An 18,664-nucleotide genomic window follows, 5' to 3' on the forward strand; every position below is an offset into this window, starting at 1 on the left:
CCGCGGTCTGCTCTGCCGTCACCGCGCGTCGACCTCCCGTGGTATGCACCGCGTCGTCTTCCTTGGCGCGGGAACACCACCGTCCGCGCCGGTCTTCGTCTCCCTGACAGGGTTCTTCGCCTACTTCGAGCACCGCCGCCACACTCCTAACCTAGCCGCCGCCGCCATCAGGCCGCCGCTGCCGCTCTTCTTTGACCGCCGCCGCCGCTACCTTCGTAGCCACCGCCGCCGCCCGTCCACCCCCTTCGTCTTCGTCCAAGCACCAGCCGTCGCCAGCGTCGCCGTCATCTACCCCGACCACTTCGTCTACTCCGACCACCATTGGTGACATCGGCCCCGTGCTGATGGACGTCGCAATCGTCGTCGAGTTCTTCTCTGTTGGCCCCTCCGACTTCTCCGACATGGCATACTACTCGTGCTGGTCCCTCGTCTACGCATGCCCGATGCTGGCAACACCGATGCGTGCCTTCATCTACGACGTGTCCCCGGGCCTAGCAAGCCTGGTCGGTGCTTCGTCAACTTTGTTTTCGTCCGTCTATGCATGCCCGGTGCTGGCAACACCGGTGCGTGCCTTCGTCCACGATGTGTCCCCGGGCTTGGCAAACCCGACGCGACGCGTCGTCAACAAGATTTTCTTCTCGGCGCACCCCTACTTCGACACCATTGCGCCCATGCTAACTCGGCGCCCTCTTGCGCCCACGGCTCCACGGCGACTACCTCGACACCGGCCACCCCGACTCGACATCGACCACGGCATTCTTCGCACGGCTACCTCTACCACGGCTCCACCACTGTAACGCCCTCGATGCGGCTATATCTCCCACATGTCGAAGCACGACTTAGAGGCATAACCGCATTGAAAGCAATGTTGCAAATGAGGTAATCTTCACACAACCCATGTAATACATAAGGGAAAGAGATACATAGTTGGCTTACAATCGCCACTTCACACAATTACATGAATAAAGCATTACATCATCCAAATACAATCAGGGCCCGACTACGGAGCCAAAATAAAAGAAGAACCCCAAATGCGACAAAGGTCCCCGATCGACCCCAACTGGTCTCCACTACTGATCATCTAGAACGAAACAACACAAAGGACAAGATCTTCATCGAGCTCCTCCTGAGCTTGGTTGCGTCATCTGCAAGGGCTCATCGGCACCTGCAAGCTGGTTTTGGAAGTATCTGTGAGTCACGGGGACTCAGCAATCTCACACCCTCGCGATAAAGACTATTTAAGCTTATGGGTAAGGTAAAAGGTATGAGGTGGAGCTGCAGCAAGCGGCTAGCATATATGGTGGCTAACATACGCAAATGAGAGCGAGAAGAGAAGGCAAAGCACGTTCGAGAAAGTATGATCAAGAAGTGATCCTAAAACAACCTACGTCAAGCATAACTCCAACACCGTGTTCACTTCCCGGACTCCGCCGGAAAGAGACCATCACGGTTACACACGCGGTTGATGCATTTCAATTAAGGTCAACTTCAGGTTTTCTACAACCGGACATTAAGAAATTCCCATCTGCCCATAACCGCGGGCACGGCTTTCGAAAGTTCAAATCCCTGCAGGGGTGTCCCAACTTAGCCCATCACAAGCTCTCACGGTCAACAAAGGATATTTCTTCTAGCGGGAAGACCCGATCAGACTCGGAATCCCGGTTACAAGACATTTCGACAAGGTAAAACTAAACCAGCAACACCGCCCGAATGTGCCGACAAATCCCGATAGGAGCTGCACATATCTCTTTCTCAGGGCACACCGGATTGTCTTAACTTCCGGTAGGCCAGCCCAGAGTTGCCCCTGGTGGCCACCGGCGGCTGACAAGTTGGACCAACACTCAGAGGAGCACTGGCCCGGGGGGGTAAAATAATGATGACCCTCAGGAGCGCGACTCCCAAGAGAAAAGAAAAGGCTATGTGGCAAATGGTAAAACCAATGTTGGGCATTGCTGGAGGAGTTTTACTCAAGGCGAACTGTCAAGGGGTTCCCATTATTACCCAACCGCATAAGGAACGCAAAAACCAGGAACATAACACCGATATGACGGAAACTAGGGCGGAAAGAGTAGAACAAAACACCAGGCATAAGGCCGAGCCTTCCACCCTTTACCAAGTATATAGATGCATTAATTAAATAAGATATATTGTGATATCCCAACAAGTCAAACATGTTCCAACAAGGAACAACATCTCCATGTTCCAACAAGGAACAAACTTCAATCTTCACCTGCAACTAACAACGCTATAAGAGGGGCTGAGCAAAGCGGTAACATAGCCAAACAACAGTTTGCTAGGACAAGGTGGGTTAGAGGCTTGGCTTAACAATATGGGAGGCATGATAAGCAAGTGGTAGGTATCGCAGCATAGGCATAGCAAAAGAGTGAGCAACTAGCAAGCAAAGATAGAAGTGATTTCGAGGGTATGGTCATCTTGCCTGAAATCCCGCAAGGAAGAAGAACGAGTCCATGAAGAAGACAAATGGACGTAGACGAACGGGTCCTCACAAACGCGACGTTATCGGAACCAACCCGAAGAAGCAACACCGGAAAGAAGCACACAACACAGTAAACAATCATCACAAAGCATGGCACGATGCGCAAACAAATATGATGCATGTCCGGTTTAAAGAAGCATGGCATGGCAAAGTGCACAAACAACCCTACAAATTAAGTGGAGCTCAATATGCAACCCCGTTCCATATTGACGAAACACCACATTCAAGTTATTTAGTTCGATCTCGTTTATGTACCCAACAATATTAAATGTGGTTAAACATGGCAAGAGGGTGAAGCATGATGAAACTATCTAATCTAGGCAAGTTTAAATGAGGTCGTAACAACAAAACAACAAGTCTGGAAACTCCTCATATGCATATATTAGGTTTGGTACTGTTCTGCCCTAAACATAATTTTAGAGTTATTAAACATGCAAAACAAGCACACCATGTTAAACTAGGCATTTTTCCACCCCATTTACATATAAAGTTTATTAAGTTCGGAGCTAGGGTTAAATAGTTATGAAATAAATCATCTTAAGATGGCATAGGAGCAAATTTAACCAAACAGCATTTTAAACATTTCAAACATGGATGAAAGTTGCATATTATTAAACTAGACAAAATTCTAAGCAACTTTCATATATAAATTGTTTTAATCCGATGCACGGTTATTAAGTTATTATATGCATGAAGTTTAGGGGCTATCTGTAAAACCGTAAACTCTGGATAATTACTAAAATCACTGGACAGGAAAAAAAACATAGCGGGCTGGATCTGGCTGGCCCAACCGAAATAGGCGCTGGGGAAGGCTGCACACCCATGGGCCCGTTGGGTCGGTAGGAAAAATAGAGGAGACATGGCGCTGGGCCTGAAGGCGATGCAAAGGGCCCATATGCACTACCGCTCGTCCTCCCCGCTCGAGCGGGCGCAAAAAATAGAGGAGGCGGTGCACGGCATGGCAGCGTTCATCGACGGGTCCCCGGGGCGCGGACCAGCAAGGAGATGACTGGAGGAGGTAGATCCGAGCATGGGACGACAAGGGCAACCGGGTCCGGGGCGGAGATGGCCGGCGGCGTCGACCTGCGAAGGGCACAGAGAGAGAGGCCATGAGAGAGCAGAGAGACGAGGAGGGAGTGACGAAGAGAGAGGAGGGCAGGGAAGGCGGCCCGGTTCTGGTGGTGCTCCGACGGCGCGGTCAACGGGCAGGAGAGGCAGGGTCGACCGGCTGCTACGGTGATGTTCACGGCGGCTCCTGCAGGCAACACACATCGAGAAAGAGAGACAGGGATCAGAGAACGGAAGGAGAAGTGAGCCAGGGAGGAAGGGAAAGAAAATGGCGCGCGACGGGGCTGGCCTGGCGATGGCTCTGCAGCTGCTGCTCGCCGGTGGCTCGGTGTCAAAGCCGACAGGAACGAGGTGCTCGGGGAGCCCCTTGGACGCGAGAGGAGGCTGGAGTCTCGGGGTCGAGCTCCTCTCGAATGGAGCGAGGCTACTGCGATTGATTTGGAAGGGATCGGGAGGAGGCTCACTGGTTGGGTGGAGAGATCGGGAGGGATCGATGGATTGGATCGATGGGGAAAATGAGGAAGGTGGCGGCGGCATGGGGATTGATGGATGGGACAGCTCCCCTAGGTTTTAGGGTTTGGTCTTTAAATAACAAGTGAATTTTGGGTAGGGGTATTTGGTCCCTCCGATTAAATCGGATGGTCCTAGATAAATAGGTTAGGGAGACCAAACAAAGAAAACGGAGACGTTTTGTAGATGTTTGGGGATGATCCGGACACAACGGTGGCGACACCCCGGGTCGGGTCCGGGACAACTTTCGAACGCTCACGTGAGGGGTTCGATGCACTGTGCAGAGAGGGTTTCGGACCGTGCGTTCGCATCGGACAACTCCGGAAGCGAAGAGGGGAAGGAGGATGGACTAGGTGGGCTGTGGCGAGACTGCGAGGGGGAGAAGAGAGAGAGAGGGCCCGGCATCTGTTTCCGGAGACCGAAAACGTCCGACGTTAGACCGGCTATAATGCCGCTATAGTTATCCGTTGGGGCATCAAACGATCTCCGAATGCGATGAAACTTGACAGACGGTCTATCTACACTATAATAAGACCACACGTCAACTCTCATCCCATTCCGAGAACATTTTCCGGCCACTTATAAAATAATATTTCGGACATGTCGCGGGCGCGTGCAAGTGTGGCTGGGCTCAGAACGGACAACAGAAAGAACTGGGAGATCCGGACGGATGCAAGTTTTGAAAAAAAATGATGATGCAATGCACATGATGACAAGATGAAATGCAACACGCAAGCAAATAACATGGCAATGACAACGAATAACTGGAAGACACCTGGCACATCGGTCTCGGGGCGTTACAACCACCCACGCTCTCGGCTACATCGACAAACGGCACAAAGGGCTACCGCCTTGCTTGAGCAACCTCGTCGGTTTTCACTCCAGCCACGACTCCGCGATGCATCGACCGTTACGACTGTGGGGGGCTGTCCGTCGGTTTCCCTTCGGATTCTTCTCCAGTCTCACCGTCTACGTCGCTACCGTTGTGACCGCGGGGGGATGTTGAGTATAATGTATATTAGGATGTATAGGATAGACTAGGATTTGTTCCTACCCTTGTCTTGTACTCCAAGTTGGTCATTATATACTAGCACACATGCCCGTGCATTGCAACGGGATAATAAAATTATATGCATCTGACTCGATATAAGAATGGATCAAGACCCCCACATGTCCATATTCTCTAGGTCAACATGACACCCTTTAATTAGAGCCAAACAACTATATTCTCTTTTGTTGGAATATGCCCAAAATTTCCTTCAATTATAGATAACCAGCACATTTTGTTTTATTTGCACATGAAAGCTACCAAACGTCAATAATTTATGGTGTCCCTTATTCTTGACAAACCGACTTAGCTCGATATGTCGGATGCAGCGCAGGCCAAGTATGGGAGTGATCGAACTCACGACCTCAAAGACCCGACCACATGTTGCTAGCCACTCAAACAAACGCGTACTCCAATGGTCAGCGTGAATATTTAAGAATATAAAGCAATGTCCGATTTGAAACATTTTGTTCATTTTCTGAACTTTTCAAAAAATGATAACTATGAATTGCTTAATATACTTGGCAACATGCACAATTTAAAAAAACCATACAATTAAAAAAACACGAACAAAAAATTTGAATGGAACATTTTTTAAATTCATAAACATTTCTTAAAACATGAAGTTGTTTATAAAAATATGAAGATTTTTTCATTTGTGAACAAGTTTTGCAAATGGGAACATGTTTTGAACGTTCAGAAGTAAAATATAGAAAATGTGCTTTCAATGCAAAAAATATTTTCAATTTTTGAACAATCACTAAAACAATAATATTTTTCAAGTTTGTAACGTTTTCTAAATACAGTTTTTAAATCTTGAACAAAATTGGAAAACCCAAAACATTTTTTTAATTGTAATGATCAAATTTTTAAAATTGCAAACATTTTTAAAATAGGAACACAATTTAGAATTCGTAACATGAACTTCGTAATATACTTGGCAGCATGAACAATTTTCTAAATAATGAATAGTTTTTTTTAACTTCCATACATTTTTAAAAAAACAAGAAAAAAAAGGTTTAAACGGAGTATTTCTTGAAATTCACAAAAATTTCTTTAAAACATGAACCTTTTTAAAAAATACGACCATTTTTTAAGTTTTGAACAAATTTTGAAAACAGGAACATATTTTGAACATTCAGAAGAATTTTAGAAAATTTATTTCTTTAATGTAAACATTATTTTCAATTTATGAACATATCGGTAAACCACGAATATTTTTCGAATGTGGAACATTTTTCAAATGCATTTTCTTAAATATTAAGCAATTCTAAAAAATACACACATTTAAAAAAATGGGAATAATTTTTAAAATTCTGAAAATTTTGAACGACAAAGAAATCCCAAACATTTTCTAAAATATGAACACATTTTTGGAATTCGAAATTTTTGCTGGAAAATAGAATAAGTGAAATTCCGAAATTTTTGAAAATTTCGAATTTCAGAAAAAAAGGAAAAATAAAATTGAAATAGGAAAAATAAAAAAGAAACGGAAAATAGAAAGAGAGAAACAGAAGAAGAAAAATAGAAACAAAACATAGAGAAAATGGGCGGCCCAGTCTTGACGACTTGTGCGTACGTTAAACTATCTACCGCCCTCTGCGGGAAATAGGTTTACTTATTGCTGCGTGTGCAGGAGAAAATGGGCTGACCTTACTGGGTCGTAGCGCGGGCGGCCCTTGTACGTTATTCTAGACAAATCTTTTTCTTTTGCTAACATACAGACGTACAAAAGTTTAGTACCACCTCGTATAGAAAAAGGAAATCTTTTGGCGGTGAATGGATGAAATAATTGGAGAAACGCACCTTACTTTATTAGTAGGTATAGATATAGATATAGAGGTATAGATATATATGCCCACGAAGGCTCAAGCAATACAACAGCTATTCCACCAATCCTCTCTCCCTTCTAACAATAAGCATACCTACAGGCTACAGTTGAAGATGCCATGTCCAAACGGCACTGTTACAGCCTATGGGAATCCAGAAAGACAGTTCGAAGCAGAGTAGAGATCGCAAATGTGTTAGCAATTTATCAAATTTACATGCAGAGCACAATGCCATATGTTTGCTTTGAAAAAGGTATGTCTGTGTCTGAAATTGGAACAAAACTTTTTGACAAGAGAATTGATCTCTAGGTCCAAACTTTCACTTATTTACTTTCGATATATTCAGAATTCGGTGTCATATGATCTTTTCAAATCTACAAGCCATTGTAGTGAAAATTATCTGGTACAGCGAATGACACTGGTTGTCAATATATCTAGACATCAAAATCCATTTGTCCAAGTTTTTCAGGAAAAAAACAGAACTTTGGTTCAAAATTTCTCATATTTATTCTATATATATTGTGAATACACAAATAAAAAAAAACAGCAGCATTGGCAGCGTAGTCAGATCATCCGATGGGCAATCAAGGAAGGATAGTCACACGACCCAGCCCAAGCTAGCTGCTGAGTGGGGTTTCTGTGTGTCGACCTTAAATCCTACTCGTGGTTGTGCTACATTTGGTCATGATGCCATGTTTAGTTTTTGTGTGTCGACCTTCATTCTTATTTGTACGTTGTGATGCGTGGGCTGGAAACGCATGGAACCGACATGTGTGTGTGGCGGAAGGCAAGGTGAGAGGTCTACGGTCAGGAACCCGCCATAAAGAGAAGACAGAAGACGAGGTGCCAGCGCATGTGCACACCATTTTGTTTTCTGATCCATGCATGATAGCGCAGCCATCACACTCGTAATTTTTCCGTGAAATTGTGTTGACGATATTGCACACAATTCTTTGAGGGCAACAATGTGCAATGGATCCTCTCATTGCACACGAATCGTATCGCTGAACCATGTGCACTTGATCGCACATGGTTGTGCAATGAGTTTATCAACCGCCACATGGTTGTGCAATGAGTTCATCAACCCCACATTCACGGGTTTGTTATCCCGCCACGGCAACCAACCTCACCTATCATGTCCATATATATACGTCCGCACAAAACAAAACTAGAAGTTAACGTACCCTTCTCATACATCACAATGTCACATCACAATGTCAATGCCTCCTTCCTATTGGGCTGAAGCACTTAGAGCATCTCCAGCCATTGCGCCCCCAAGACGCGCTGAAAATCGCCGCTTGAGGGCGAGCCGGCGTTTTCTTCGGCATGGGGGCGAGCACGTCCCCAGCCGTCGCCTCCAGGTCGGGCCCTAGACGTCCCCATAGTTCGGTCAAATTTCAGTAAACACAGCCAAATTTCAACAAACATGACATATTTCGGCGAAATTTAGACTTTTTTACACGAATAAAATGGACGGAAAAAAACCCTAAACTATGGGCCGAAGTAGGCGCCGAGCAGGGCGTTGTCGTCGCCGGTGTCGTCCTCCTGCTTCTCCTCCTTGACATGGCCGGCGCCGCTGCTCGACCCCTCGCCCCGGCGCGCTGCTTCACGACGGCAGCGTTCGGCGATCTCCTCCGGGGCGCGGCGCTGGCGGTCCAGCTCCATGCGCGCGTAGTCCTCGCGCGCCCACTTCAAGGCGGCCTCTTGTTCGTCGGCCTCCTCGGCGAGAGCAGGCTCCGGCTTCATGGCGGCGAGCCCCGGCTCTGCCTTCACCGTCGCCAGCCCTGGCTCCCTCTTCGGCTTGACCAGGCGAGGAGGGGCCAAGGAGGAGGAGCTATGGCCGCCGTCGTTGATGACGAGGCCGGCGCCACGGGTGCGCCTACCGAGCGGCGTCTCGGACGGCTCTGGCTTGACGCTGACCAACGCCGGCGTGCCAGAGGAGTGAGAGGAGGATCGGGAGGAGGAGGAAGAGGAGGATGACCATTGCGGGCTGCCACCACCACGTGCTGCTGCTGCCCACCACATCAACGTCCGTGGTCAGTTCATCCCCTCATTTCTATGCAAGCTGAAAATGTCATGGAGTTTTTCAACTCCACATTGATGGGTTTGTTATCCTGCCACGGCAACCACCCCCACCTATCCTGCCCCTATACGACAAAATTGTGTGTTTTTGACCCTTTTCTGATATCTATTCGAGATCTGATTCTAGTCTCATAAAATTTCGAGATCTGACCCTTTTGCTACCGCCAGGGTCCATGGCGGTAGGGTGTAACAGCCTACCGCCAGGGACCTTGGCGGTAGGAAACATCCCTACCGCCAAACATACTGGCGGTAGCCTGTACAAACCCTACCACCAAGGTGTTTGGCGGTAGGCACGAGCACGCACTGTGTTCAACACTTAGGAGAATTTTGCGGTAAGGCATGCAACCCTACCGCCAGGGACCTTGGCGGTAGGCTGTTAGACCCTATCGCCATGGACCTTGGCGGTAGCAAAAGGGTCAGATCTCGAAATTTTATGAGACTAGAATCAGATCTCGAATAGATATCAGAAAAGGGTCAAAAACACGAAATTTAGCCCCCCTATACGTCCCCACAAAACAAAACAAAAAGTTAACGTGCCCTTCTCATACATCATGATGTCATGTCCACCCTCTTTTTCCAGGACACATGCCCCCTTCCTATTGGGCTGAAGCTTACCACAACCACCTATCTACTCAACCGACGCAGGATAAGCAAGATAATTGATGCCAAGTCCAGGAGCATATGTGGAGGCGACCAGCAGGCTAGAATCACTCACTACGTAGGGAGCGATGCATCATGTTGGCCACACGATTGGAATTGCAACCATGGTAGCGATGCACCATTGCACAAGATGGCACAAGGTTGGACTTGCAACCATATGAAATGAGTTTACCATCGCACACGCCATGTGGGCACCATAGGCTCCACAGGTTATGCCATGCCCCACCTTATGGCTTTTGTGGACTTCTACATTCAAAATTCATACATGTATTGCTGCTTAATATTTTTTCACTCCAAAAAAGTGTCTTCCCCGATGGACTTCCATTTTTCGGCTTCAGCAGCGTTTTGGTCCCCTCCCGTTGCAACCATGCAATAGCAGAGAAAATTGAGATAAAATATTAAATAGTACATTGATAGTTGAATATACATGATAAATAAGCATTTTATCTTACGAAATTGTGATGCAAAATACAAGCATGGATCATCATTGTCACTATCATTGTCTTCTCAATGTTCATTGATCCTTCCCTGTACTTCTGATTCACAACCCATTGTGCTCGCATTAACACGTTAGTTAATGTCAACATATACTTTGATGCGCAAAAAAAATGTCAACATATACATTACCACATCAACCATGGAGTACATTTTCATATATTCTTATTTAGGACGCCGATAACTGCCACACGTGTGGCATATACGACATGCGCCCGCACACCGTGTGTGGTGTGAGCAAGAGGCAGCCCACACGGGATGTGTGTGGGCGGATTAGAATTGCCCACACGTGTGGGCGCGGCTACTTCGTGCCACACGCCGAACAAGTACTACTCATCTTCACCCCGTGCGTGTGGCACGAAGCAAAAATGCCCACACGTCCTGACGCAGCTACGTTAGGTACCCCGGGGGATGACGATTTAGTTGCCATCCTGGTTGGCAGATGTAGTTATCCGGGATGGCAAGTGTAGTTGTAGAAGCATGGCAACTCTATCTGTTTTGGTTAACTATAGTTGCCATGTCTAATTTATGGTAGTTGTCGAGTGTAATCAAACCGTAGTTGCCGTGTGTGATTAACTATTTGCCACATATGGTCAAAACAGTAGTTGCCATGTGTGTTTACCTAGTTGCCACGTGTGGTCCAACCATAGTTGCCATGTATTGTTAATCACAGTTGCCATGTGTGTTTATCTGGTTGCCACGTACTCGCAACTGCAGTTGCCATGTAGCAAAGAATCACAGTTGCCATGTGTGTGTACCGAGTTGCCATATTCGCGTAACTGCAGTTGCCATGTAGCAAAGAATCACAGTTGCCATATGTGTGTACCGAGTTGTCCCGTTCGCGTAACTGCAGTTGCCATCCACAAGGTAGTAGTGTCGTGTGGGCGAAAAGCAGTTGCCCACACGCGCATGACCTAGTTGGTGGCTGTGTGGGCGAAAAGCAGTTCGCCCACACAACGCAGCTGGCAAACAGCGTGGTGCGGGTGTGTGGGCAAACTCTCCAACGCCCACACATCAGCCCCGTCCTACGTGGCACACCAAATCCATTTTTTCGTGTCAAGATTCGTGTAAAAGACAGTGAACGATGATCCAGGCGTGTGGGCGAGTTGGGTAACGCCCACACGTGTGGGCGTTAGTGTTTTCGCTTATTTAATATTACATTGCACATACCTATTTTTATCTGTAGTATATAATTAAGAAAAATCAATACCATATATATATAGAAGGCAAATAGAGTATACAATTAATATTGGTCTCTGCTGGGACGCAGCCCCGTGCTATAAATACGGCAAGGCCCAGCGCCATCTTACACAAGAGGCAACAATGGCACGGTCCTCCGTTGCCGCCGCGGCTGCTCTACTCCTCTGCATCCTCGTCGCCCATGCCCATGGCTGCTGTGCCAAGCACCAGGCGCCTCCGCATCCCCCCAGCCGTAACGCCAGCCAATTCCAGCTGGCTCGCTGCCAAGGCGACATGGTACGGCGCGCGCCATGGTGCCGGGCCCGACGACAATGGTGGTGCTTGCGGGTTCAAGAACGTCAACTTGCCCCCCTTCTCCGCCATGACCTCCTGCGGTAACGAGCCGCTCTTCAAGGACGGCAAGGGCTGCGGCTCATGCTACCAGGTACGACCCGGCCGCCGTACGTTAGCACTATTACTACACACTGCATGCATACCACTACATTATGGCACATGCATGCAGAGATATTCTACATACTTCTTTTTTCTTTGCGAATGTGTATGTGTAGCCTAACGCTGTAACTGACCATGGATGGTGGTCGATGGTGTGCAACGTAAATGCAGATAAGGTGCTTAAGGTCAAACCACCCTGCATGCTCCGGTGTGCCCGAGACGGTGATCATCACGGACATGAACTACTATCCGGTCTCTCCCTACCACTTCGACCTCAGCGGCACTGCCTTTGGAGCCATGGCCAAGGACGGCCGCAACGACGAGCTCCGCAATGCGGGCATCATTGACATGCAGTTCCGGAGGTACCACACCCACTTACCTATTCTGCCAGTCACAATCATGACCATCGTCTTATCTTACCAAGATGATATTTTGTGGTTGGGAGACGACACATCCACACTGACACTAGCGAGTGGTATGGCTCTGCAGGGTGCCGTGCCAGTACCTGGGGCTGGCGGTGATGTTCCATGTGGAGAAGGGGTCGAACCCGTTCTACATGGCAATCCTGGTGGAATACGAGAACCGCGACGGCGATGTGAAACTGCTGGAAATCATGGAGTCACGTCCGGTCGCCGGCAACGGCGGCGAGATGGCTCCAACGGGGGAGTGGGTGCCCATGAAGGAGTCATGGGGATCCATCTGGAGGATGGATGCCCGGCACCGCATGCAGGGGCCATTCTCGTTACGCATCACTAACGAGTCTGGCAAGATGCTCGTCGCCGACCAGGTCATCCCCGCTGACTGGAAGCCGGAAAAAGTATACAGCTCGGTCATCCAGTTTGATTAATTGATGGATCGACCATTTATGCCATTTCAATATATATGATTCCATTGACTTTATATTTATTGTATATGAAAGTAATCAAAAGAGGAGTAGGGTTATGTAATGACCTCAAGAGACGGGCTTTAAAATTATGGAAAGATTCGTAAAAATAAGAAGCATCATAGCAGTCAAAGGCGGGCTATAGGTTGTACGATTCTGTTTCTTTTGGTGGGTGCCAGCCGGAAGAACTGGTTTTTCAAAAAAAAACAGAAATCTCGGCATTTTCAATCCGAAAAATCCAAGCAAAACTTCACCTCACAATATAATTCTACTGTGCTAATATCTACTTAAATATTTTTCATGTTTTGGTGGTCAGTGCTGCACTTTTGCTCCAGTGCAGCTCATTTTTGCATTTTGTTATTCTCAGTGGAGTGGAAAGCAGCACAAAGAATAAGAATAGTGCACACTGGATTCAATCCTGCAACCTGGCACATGCTCGGAATGGACAAGAAGCAGAACACCCCTCAATGATATACATTTACCTATCATATGGATTGTATTTGACACTGGTGTACAATGACAATTTTGAATATCCAAAAGAAATCGAACGGTACTACTTTTTCTCGGGAAGCAGTGGAAGAGATGGTAACTGGCTGATTTCCGCAATTCCCGGCCAGAAAAAAATTCCTTGCTCCACGTTACATTTTCCTCCATCACTTATTCTTGAAATTTAGACTACAATTGATTTGAAACTATTATCCACTAATGTAACTTAATGTTTCCTTCTGTTTTGTAATAATTTGCATTTTTTTTTGAAGTACCAAGTAAAGTAACATGTGGAGTGCCTTTAAAATTATCCAAACTATTTGTACAAGGAACGTACTACACTGCATTGTTTATATCAACATTAGAATTTTTTTGGAATTCATTTGCTATTATTTTGGGATTAAATGAATCTCTAGCTATTTAATAGACACAATTCAAAACTAAACTACAAGTATCTTTGAAGTGCTTATGTAACTTTTTAGGTTCTGTCTAGAACATTTACAAAAACAAATTAAACTTTTTATTGGGAAAAACCATTACATGCATCTTATTGGTTTTCATTTTGTAGAAATTTTAAATGTGGTTCGAAAAGTTACAATTGACATGGGGTCATGTTTCACATCGTGACAATGCATTTCAAATTTTAGAAAATTTCGCAAAACTTAGATTGTTTTACGACCTCATGAGGCTGGATCCTCAGGAGATAAGCAACAACACCCACAACCGAGTGGTAAATTCATATCCTTTATGGTTCTTCTACCGAATCTGATTCGAAAAGGATTGAAAATTGTATCTGAAGGCCGACAATTAGAAGACTCGCATTCATCCGGACTCTGATTTAGGAAAAGTCATAACCTATCACATTCACTTCAAGGAGATTAAAGCAACCATGATATTCAATTTGACATGCGACTAATGGTTTGAAAATTACTTTTCTGACTTATGTCAAAATTAATCTCACAAAATACCGGGGAATTACATTCATGACATAGAAATGGACTGCAACAAGGAGGTCCACAATCACATTACAAGACCGCAGTATGTGGAATCAGCACTGAGAAGACATTCTTGCAGAAAGGTGCACATCTACCTAGTACATGACCGTTCTGTAAGGACTTCGCTTACAAAAGATAAAATGTGGACAAATCCCACTCAGACCAGTAGTCTGCACTCATGAGAGTAACAGCGACGAATACCTACTCAATTTTTTGCTTATTTCCATCCGTCTTGTGTTGACAAAAGGATGACTTGGACCACTAGAGGACATATGCTTCGGCAATTTAAGGAGAGATGCTAGGTAGCAAAGTCTAGTCTAGAAGTTCGTAGACCTTCCAAGTGATTGTAGCACTTGCAATTCGCGTGTTCTTCACGTGCAGTCGTCATTGACCCATTCAGAAGAATCAGAACTCAGAAGTGACCGTCAGTTATCCACTAGTTATCAACAAGCTATATAAGTTATATACACATGCGAGCATGAAGCATGCTTAACTAACGCATGTTGAAGCCGGCTTCATCTTGGAATCATTGCAGCAGTGCTGATCCAGGGAGGTAATTAAGCATGCCTTCCCCGACGGCAGCTGATGAATCTCCTTGCCTTCATCCAACCTTCTGCCCTGTTATGGATATATACGTCTCATGTACGTGCCAACTGCCAACTGATCTACATGCCAATTGCAGGTGGTAGGCCGTTGTTGTCGTCAAAACATACGGTTCACTTAGTGAGCGGGTTTCGATACAGTCCCCGCTGCGATGGCTATTACACCTGCAACGACAGCCCATCACGTCACCACGATTCCTCCCCTACTCCTCCCGCAGCAGCAGACATACCTCCTCCTGGTAGCCGGACGTAATACAGCTTTGCTAATTCCTTCTTCTGCGTTGCGCAGCAGGCCAGCTGCAGACAGTTTACCGATTACTACTCATGTCAGCTGAACAAACAACACATGCTTGATTACGGAAGATGCTGCCCAGAGTTGACACGCCAAGAAAAATTTCAGTAAATAACTAAATATCAATAAGTAATAACAGTGAAAGAGAATGTCCCTGATATTCACTGAATATCAATATGTTCAGTAGGCACAAATATTCAGAATAGTACATAAGAATTAATTACTTTCATAATGTATTTTAGAATTTCCAAACGTTTTGTTGAGTTTCAAGTGAATGGTTTGATATTTTGGCCGAATTGAGAAGTGAAATTAAATGAATTTCGGCTCTGGGTGATTTTCTTTCTAGAACTGAAATTGTTAATGTTGAATAATCAGAAGTGTGTATGCTCAATATCTTGAGAATGAATCACAAATAATTTTTTATGGACTTTGCTTCATCATTTTTTTATAATGAAGAAGCATGTAAGGGCATGGATAAAATTCGAGACTCATAGAATTTTGGAATCGCTAACGAAGTATGTTCAACAAACCAGGACAAAAGCATTCCTACATAAACATATTTTGGAGCATAATGTCTCTTCCATCCAATCTAACTTGAGGAGAAAAAAGAAAAGGAGAAAGGAATTGTCTCTGCATGTCGGTAGCCCCCATCCCTCCTCCCCACCCACCACACACACATGAGCATGAAACTCTTGTTTGAAATTTGAAGTGCAGAGTCGATCATCCCAGAATCTATAATCGTATCTCAATATCGATATTTGTTGGCGAGGTCCAACGTGAACACCATGCAGAGTCGATCACCACATATGATAAACCGATGTAGTACAATATACGACAAGTCTGTCGGTACCATCGGACAGCGTCTCCGACCGCCAACCATGGCCGATCATGTCACTCTTGCCCCGGGTGCCTGGACCGTCCCTCTTGCGATCTCATGTCTATATATCCTAGAAGTTTCGTCTATGCCACATTCTCTTTATATGACGTGTCCAGGGGGCATGTGCTTGACTCAGAAACCTAACCCTCTTCTAATTACAAGTCAAACTGTATACTAACTCATACACACATATTTGAGACAATTCCAACAACACACCACCACCACCCCTCACTCCAACAGTTGTGGCGTTGTCCCTTACTGTCGTCTAAAGCTCAAAGGGCCACACTACACCTCATAATTGGTGGTCACTTCCAAGAGAGATTTGTTGATGACAAACCTATGGGAAGGCGGCCAACACGGAGGTAGAGATGATAGAGGGAGTGCATAGTACGTTGTTCTCGTTTGCGGCCAAGCAATGAGAAAAAGTTAGTGGACTTAGATTTCGTGATTTGATGGGTTTTTTATTTTTGCGGGGGATTTGAGATGCTATTTGGGAGGAATAGTGGGTGGGCATGTAGCCTTCCATCACAGCAACTGAGAAGCTTAGGAAAATGGAACACCAAGAGCCTATGACGGATAGATATGGTGGAGAGATGCTCGAGAAGGACATGGATGGATGGTGGCAGCTGCAAGCTCGGCAAGGAAGGTGGTCCATTCTAAATACTATGTTCTTGGTGAAGATTTACTCGGCAATCTCTTCCACGTATTCTCGTGTGCAATATGAACATTCGAGAAAGCTCTGAGAACACTGGACTCGGTGTAGAACATGATGGGAGGAGCGGTGAGGTCGTGATGGCCATCAGAGATAGAGAGAGAAGTAAGTGCATTGTTTATGATTCATTATATTTTTCTGGAAGAGTTTACAATTTATTAGCTCTCATACAAATATCTTTCCATCATGGGTCGCATCTATTGAGGTTTTTAATTACATTTCTTTGAAAATACAAAAAAAAGATGGCTCCGGCTGAAAGTAGTGTGAATGAATCTCAAAACATCATGGTGGCAGTGAATATGTACATACACATTTTCATTTTCAAATAAAATAAATATAACTGCAAGAATTGAAATTAAAAAGATTTCTATTTTTTAAGTAATTATAAAGACATATTTTGTTGAATAGTTATAGAAAAATGCTCCCTCTGGACCATAATATATGACGTTTTAGCAGCTCAAATTGAACTACTAAAACATCATATATTAAGGTATGGAGGGAGTATGTTGTTAATGGGTCATTTGAATTGACATGACTGTTTGGTCAAAAGTCATGAGTGCATTGTACCATTATATATGAGGAAACCAGCACTCGGAAAAAGTGAAAATATAAAGACCCTTCTGGAGAAATTCAAGCAGGTAACCACTTGGAAAAAGCATGCCTCTGACCTGATTGTTGACGAAGAGTGGACTTTGACCTCTGAGCACACATATGTAGTGTATATTAAGAAACGCGAGTGGCCAAGAACAGGTCATACCAAAATCTCGTGCGTACTCCACTACTAGTCCTCCCAACCATTCCCCGTAAAAACTAAGAACGAGAAAGAGGATGGCTGAGAAGCGCTGCGACACGATCATGGAGCGTCCTTCTTCCTACCACGCGAGCAGCGCTGCTCTCCTGCTGGCTCTCCTTCTATGCTGTTCCTTGGTGTGCTCGGCCGCGGCGCCCCCAGGTAAAGTACTCAGACTGTATCATTCTCCTTTCTTCCCTCTAATATATAGAGGTCAGTAATTTTCATCTGTGCATGTGGTCACATCTGAATTGATGACGATAAAAAATTGCATGCTTGCAGTATTTCTGGACGGAGACCGTGACGGCCAACGTCCTCCGGCGCCTATTCCCTCGCATGGGAAGAAAACAGATTGCCCAGGCTGCGGCCACACCCGGCCGCCGGGGACATCGGCTCGCCGGAAGACATTGCAGGTTGCAGCCAACGTTGCCCCTTCCGCATGAAGCACCTCCAATACATATGCTACACGCGATATAGTACTATGAATAGATCGTATGTAGTTACATGTATGATCAATGGTTGTGCCAAAGATTTTAAATAAAGGATCAACTGGCTAGCTAGTTACATGTACGCTGAGATGTCAAGTCATGTCTGGCTGACAGGTACTACGTTGTGTCATACCTAGTCGGCAGGTGCTACGCACGACAAGGTCTTCCAGAATCTTCGTGTCTGGATGGACGAGTGCGGGGCAGACTGGCAAGGATGATGTGGATCTCTCTTCTGAAGAGGGTTAGCGGTCCGATGAAGATAGCGGCATCTAGAACGTACTAGTAAGTGTGCACGTGCAACACACGTCTATTTGAATTAATAAGTGTGCACGCGCAACACGCATCTATTTAGATTAACATATTATACTAAACTTAATACAAGGCAATTTATTCATATACTTGAAATTTTTCTATAAAATACACGATCTCTTATTCCCAACTCATACAAATAATTTGAAATATCGTTTCTCCTTAATCAACATGTCTCCTGTATTAAAAGACCACCCACTTTTGACAATGTATAAGACTCAAAATTATTTAGAAGATTCATCATGATTCTTCATATGCACACATTTATGTAAGTATAGTCACACATGAAAATGTCACTTAGGACAAGTTAAGGAACCGTTTCAGTGCCAACAAATTTCAGTCAAGAATTACACAAGATCGTCATGAACATATACAGAGAGAAGTGACCTCTCTTTCTCCGAGATTGGTC

At 45.4% G+C, this 18,664-nt stretch overlaps 1 long non-coding RNA gene and 1 pseudogene across 1 annotated transcript; both read left to right on the top strand.

Moving 5' to 3' along the window:
- Positions 1-11,512: 11,512 nt before the first annotated feature.
- On the top strand, positions 11,513-12,800 carry LOC125547518 (expansin-B7-like; annotated as a pseudogene).
- Positions 12,801-17,361: 4,561 nt separating this feature from the next.
- LOC147977615 (uncharacterized) lies at positions 17,362-18,340 on the top strand. The gene is made up of 2 exons (XR_015599475.1): positions 17,362-17,620; positions 17,741-18,340. It is a non-coding gene; the product is annotated as an uncharacterized LOC147977615 (long non-coding RNA).
- Positions 18,341-18,664: the final 324 nt, after the last annotated feature.

The sequence above is a fragment of the Triticum urartu genome, chromosome 3A, assembly GCF_056163025.1.
Source record: "Triticum urartu cultivar PI428250 chromosome 3A, HENAU_Tu73, whole genome shotgun sequence".
NCBI classification, from domain to species: Eukaryota; Viridiplantae; Streptophyta; class Magnoliopsida; order Poales; family Poaceae; genus Triticum; species Triticum urartu.